The sequence below is a fragment of the Silene latifolia genome, chromosome 11 (genome assembly GCF_048544455.1).
Source record: "Silene latifolia isolate original U9 population chromosome 11, ASM4854445v1, whole genome shotgun sequence".
NCBI lineage: Eukaryota > Viridiplantae > Streptophyta > Magnoliopsida > Caryophyllales > Caryophyllaceae > Silene > Silene latifolia.
This window is the reverse complement of record NC_133536.1, coordinates 44,965,220-44,971,589: the sequence shown is the minus strand read 5'-3', so window position 1 is coordinate 44,971,589 and position 6,370 is coordinate 44,965,220.

The following is a 6,370-nucleotide window of genomic DNA, read 5'->3' as shown; positions in this document are numbered from 1 at the left end:
CATACGGACTCCGAATCGAGTGATTCAAGTGGCTAAACCACCTAATTTTTCGACGCCGGTCCATCTATCATATTTTCAGCGGTATTGGAGGTCGCCCCGGTCAGGAATGACAGGTGTCCAGGGCAACACGGGTGATTTTAAGACGGGTTTCTAAGCACGAGTAAAGCGGTATTCGTCCATACTAGTTACCCAAATCATACATGTATATACACAAGAGACGGAAATTAACAATTTGTCTCAAATCACCCAAGAAACCGACTCAAAAACAGTCCACAAAACACACCCATCAACAACCTATACACATGGTTTCTAGACAATTAGTGAAGCCGTCTTAAGACAAAATTTTAAGCATGAAACATGTAATCTCCATTCAAATAAACTACCCAATTCATTTTACCCACTTCACCATGAATCTAAAGGTACCATCTTTTCTCAAAATAGATAAGTAAAACTTGTATAAAACCGTCACATACAAACATGGTACAAACACAATTAAAAATGTAAACTTGTTCACTAAAAGAATAAACAACCACATAAATTCAACATAATGTCGAGTAACCTATCACCGTTACCTTTTAGCTCTTCAAAGAAAACACTTCCGACTCAAAACTACTCCGGGTTGTCCAAGAACTCACCTAAACACAAAGAAAACGATTTAATCGGGGAAGAACGTGCCTTATATACACGGCAAGAATAAGGGAAAGAGGAAAGTTGGGTTCTTTCTTACATGAATGGATGGAGAACGGAAAGAGGAGAAGATAGACGCGAAAATCACTTGATTCGGATAAGAATTGAGCAAGTTATGGGGATTTCAGTGAAATGGAAGAAATGGTGTAACAATGGTGTTTCATGTTTGTTTGTTGAGGAAAGTTGCTGAGCTTTTAGAGTGAAAGGAAGAAGATAGGGTTTTGAGTGTAGGATTGGTGGAGGGGAAGAAATAAAAGAAAGGCCAAATGGTCATCCTAAGCCCAAAACCTTAAATTGAGTCGATTTTCCACTAAAATACGTTTGAAACCTACTACAAACTTAAGACGTATATTTTTATTAATACTAACATTATTATACATGTAAAACCGCATTTTTATAAAAAAAAAAACGGATATAAAATATAAATAAAATAATAAAATGGCTAATTAAATTATAAATGCTAAAACAGAAAATTCGCGGGTGTTACAAGCCATATACCTAATATTACCACATCTTTCACAAGGACATGGAATACTAGAAGAACCTTTCAAATTGTTCGCAACGACTTCATAAAATTCAGCTAAACCACCCTTTTAGTTGGGGTCACTCATATTTGCAGCAATCATCCAAGTTCGACTCATTTTTCTACATTCGTAATATATAGGCAACTAATTCAGAAAATCCAATAATAGGCAAACAAATAAACGAAATTCAGGAAATCAATTAAGCTAAATTATCAACAAATTAGATAATAACCCAACAAATTCACAAATTCGAAAATAATCGACATTCATAGGCCAGGAAATTGAACAATCCTATATCTATATATAGCTTGAAAATCTTAATAAGAAATAGTTAATAAGCTAAGAAACATATATACCTGATTGATAAACAAGATGAGGGAGAGAAGACGGTGACAACAGTGACGGAGATGAAGACAGAGAGAGACGATCAGGGAGGAATGGAGGATGATATTTGTGTAGCAGTATTAGCTTGTGTTTGTGTTTTGTAGCGTATAACAGAATAAAGCGATCTGTTGTTATTTAGATCTTCATAACTTCAATAACAATGGTTATTGCGTCTACAACCGTTGTTAAAACCTAATAACAACGGGTTCTAATATAACCGTTGTAATTACTTTTCACTAATTTTGCGCCAAATTATTAACAACAGTTATAATATATTACAGAGTAAACTGTTGTTATTAGTTTTTATATTAACAACGGTTGTGCAAGTTTGACCCATTGTTAAAACCAATAACAACGGTTAACAACACATAACCGTTGTAATTAAGTTTTGTAAAATTCGCGTCATCCATTCTACAACGTCTTATGGTGATTTTCGTAAATAAGCGTTGTTAAAGGGCCGTTGTGGTTTCCTGGATTTGTAGTAGTGTATCTAGGACAATCTCGTGAGCCATGAGAGCTCCTATGAGTTCCTGATAAGATAAGGAAGTAAGATCTCTTAATTCCTCCATTGTTGTGACCTTAGGACGCCATTTTTTGGTCAGACTCCTAAGGACTTTTCTAGCAATGTCCTCAGATTCAAACTTTCTACCAAGATTTTTTAGTTCATTTATAATGCTGGAAAATCGTGCAGACAAGCTATCAAGGGATTCGTTTGGCTCCAATGTAGAGAGCTCATATTTTTGAATCAGGAAGTCAATACGATATTTATTAACAATTGGTGTTCCCTCATAAGCTAATTCAAGACCTTCCCAGATTTCTTTGGCCGAGGTACAAGAAGACAAAACGATCAAATTCATTTGATGTCATGCCATTTTGTAACAGACTTATAACTTTTGAGTTTTTCTCAGCTTTCTTGTAATCAGCCTCCACATAGAATTCTTCCTTTCTCTCATAGGTAGTGTCTTCAGTAGATCCGACCAGAATTTTATTCGATCCATTTTGTATGATCTTCAAGCACTCGCAATTACGTCCTTTCACATAGTGTGTCATTATGTTTTTCCAAAGTCCATAATTCTTCTCATCAAAGATGGGACACTTAAGATACTTGGAATCCATTTAGCACATGTAGGGCAGCGGAATAATAAAAAACAAAAACAAAAAGAGATAGACAGACCAACCTCTTTGCGGTTAGGCAATCAAGAGCACGAGACTATGATACCAATTGAAGAGTCTATCGATCTGAAATACTCAAGGGGGGGGGGGTGAATTGAGTATAAAAACTTTAGCCCACCTTTTCGAATGTCGGTATGAGCGTGAATTAATAATTAATTACTTAAAATTTATTGATTAAATTTTAACTAATTAACTAAGCAAATTTAAAACGTAAAGAAACGAACAAAGGAAAACGAGTGACACATGTGATTTTGATGTGGTTCAGTTTCACAAGTCGAAACCTACGTCTTCTATTCTCGATTTATAATTTTAGTACCTTTCTACGGATTAAAAAATTATTAATCCACTCGTACAACTAACTCTAGTTGTAACTCAACTGAGTATCGTTAAATACTCGATATTGTCTAACTTACGTTAATAAGAAAGCACTAGATTGTTCTTCTAATTTATTCACACAATTGAACGAGTAAGAAACAATGTAAAGTACTATTATCCAATAACGTAATCTATGAAAGTAATTAACAATATGAAGTACGACTTTTCGTAAGGATTTTCAAATTGCAAAAACAAATTAATCACTCGATAAAAACGTTTACTCGATTTTTGCAACGGATCTTTATGATTACGAAAAGTTATTTTTAAATATTGAAGCACTTGTGTATATATATAGTAGAGACGAGAGCTAGGGTTTTTTGAAACCTCTAAATTATTATCGTGTTCCTCTAATAGATTGTTCCATAAGAAACAAATCTTATTTTCTCTTACCTTAACTTAATTAATATCTTATCATAAGTAAATAAGGTAAATCTATACATTGTTAAGATAGGAAAGTATCTCAAAACAATTATTCTAGATTTAATCTAATAGATTACTTGTACAAAGAGTTAGTGCGAAGTGGTTGACGGCTCATAAGCCCACCGTCTTATTTCGAAACCCTAGGTAAAATATTAATGCGTGAATTAGGGTTTAGTTCTTACACAAAATTTAGAACCCTAGATAGCATGACAACTCATAAGTTGTTTTACTAATCAATATGATATCTATAAATTGATTTGAGCTAAAACTCGTATCTCCTTTCTAAAATATACACACAAATTTTCGAAAAACATATTAAAAGATTTGAGCTTCGAAAATTGATTTTAACACCTTAAAATCGTGACTTCATATAAATAGCCTAAGGTTATAGATCTAATGACTATAACATTAAGCTTGGTAAGTAAAGTTATAGGTGAAATAGCTATAGCTTTACCTTCCCAACATTACTTCCATAAATACCGTTAATGGACAATGTCCTATACTAGCTAATCTTTCTGGAGATATTCAGTATATGGATCATGTAACATCCGCGAATTTCCCATTTTGACATTTAAAATTTATTAAACCGTTTAATCACTTTATTATATATTTTTGAATTATTCAATTTAATTAATATTATGTCAAACATGATTTTTATAAACGTATATTATATAAAAGCTCATTTATATAAAAATGCGTATTATAAAATTATATGAGGCATGATTTTTAAGAATATATGTATTCGCATTTTTGGTCGGATAATAATAATGACTGTAATAATAATCCCCGTCTTAATTTCCGTCTAACATTAGACCGTCACATTTCACTTTGTACCTACTCTAAACACGGACCAATCGAAAATCGACAACACGCTCACCTACTCTCTCACACTCTACCCTTAAATAACTCTTTTATTATTATATATTATTATGATTAATATATATATATATATATATATATATATATATATATATATATATATATATATATATATATATTATACATTATTATTATTACTATATATTGTGTGGTTGGTGATTCACCGTGTCCCACACCCTGCGTCCCCTCACTCTTTCTTTCTTCTTCTCCTTCTTTTCGAAAACAAACAGCAGCAAGAACAACAAAAACACAGTGAACCCCATACTCCATTTTCGTCTCATTCAAACTCCGATCCCGCCTTCGTTTCTTGACCAAATTCGATGATTTTTACACCATTAGCTTCCCCTTTTCATTCTTCGTCTTTTGAGGTAAGAAAGGTCCCTGCTTTCTTCCAAAATCGCGCCTATCATCCTTCTTAAGACTCGAATCTCGTACTAATTTCTTTCGTCTTCGTGTTTAGGGCAAGCTTTGACAACTCGGTATGATTTTGAATCGAATTCGTGCCCATTAAAGAAGTTATAAAGTAACGGTGATAGGTTACTCGACAAATGTCGACATCTCTTATTGTTATGTCGTTTTATGTGCTAAGTTTGTGTGTGGAATGTGTAGTTGTAGTAAAGTCTCGATCTTTGTGGGGTTTAGCTTTATTTTCGTCTGAAAATGGTGTCTTAGCTGGGTAAGAGTTCAGCTCATTCGTTTTCTGTATGTCGTCTTAATCCGCTTTGGTTTTGAGCTTCTTTAGGCGTAAAAACAGAGCATGTTTATACGGTTTTGGGGTGGAAGTTAGGGTGGTGTGAATGGTAGTCGTGTGTCGGCTGCTCGTGACCGCGTTAGGCTGTCTTGATGCTGAATTTTCGAGTCGAAATGATGCATCTCTCGGGTTGCTTTGAGTGGTTTATGGGGGGATGTTACGGTCTAGTTCAGACAGTAAAACCGAGTTGTGATACGGGTCTTGGTGGCTGTTTGAAACGGCTTGGTTTGGACCCCGTTTCAGTGTTCGTTTTGCAGGTTGTCTATGGATTGTTTTGGGACGGGAATGAGGCGTGAGTTAGTGCCGTATCGGAACTGTTTTAAGACAGAAAACGTGGTGTTCTTAAACGCTATACACGGGATGTTTTAGTGGGTACATAGCGGTTAAATTATATGGTAAAATCAATGTGTATTTCCGTCTCAAGTATGCTTATAAATCCGTATTGGTATAATATTCGTGTAATAAGTATATTTGTGAGTTGGGTTTCTTTTGTGAGATTGGAAACTTCGAAATTTGATCGCAAGGAACTCACGTGATTTATTGTTTGTGTATAGCAGAGTGGTATAATAGTGTACTGTGAGGCTCATTATTGGTTTGTGAGGAGTAATTACGGTTGGACAATTAAGGCAACTAGGAATTGTTCTCAGTATGGATAAAGATGATTGTATTGCTATGGTATAAGTGTGGGGTAATATCCGTATAAGACCCTTTAAATTTAAGGATTATAACGTAAATTTAACATGTGAAATATTGTCATAAACGAAAAACAACAATGAAACGATAAAGAATATGAATCAACCTCGGGTCCTTTGTAGTGCGGCGTAAAGAACAGAAATCAACAAAGATTTCCTCCTAATTGTTGCACCCAAGACCGTCTGAGACTATGCCCTTGTGCTAGAAATGCTTTCTAATTGACTTGCAATATTGAGAAAGCTATTGTGAGTTTTGTCGATGTGAGATCTAGGAATTTCAGAGAAAATTGCACTGAAACCCTAATTGTTTTTCACTAATGATGATTAGGTTAACAAGAAGGAGAAGGCTCTCCTTTTTGTTCTTCTAATTCGGCCAAACCGAGAGCCCTTATGGGGAAGTGGACTTCCACTTCCTCTTAATTTTAGCTCGTGGTCCGGTTCGTCAAATGCTAAAATGTATATGACGGGTTTTTATTATAAACTGT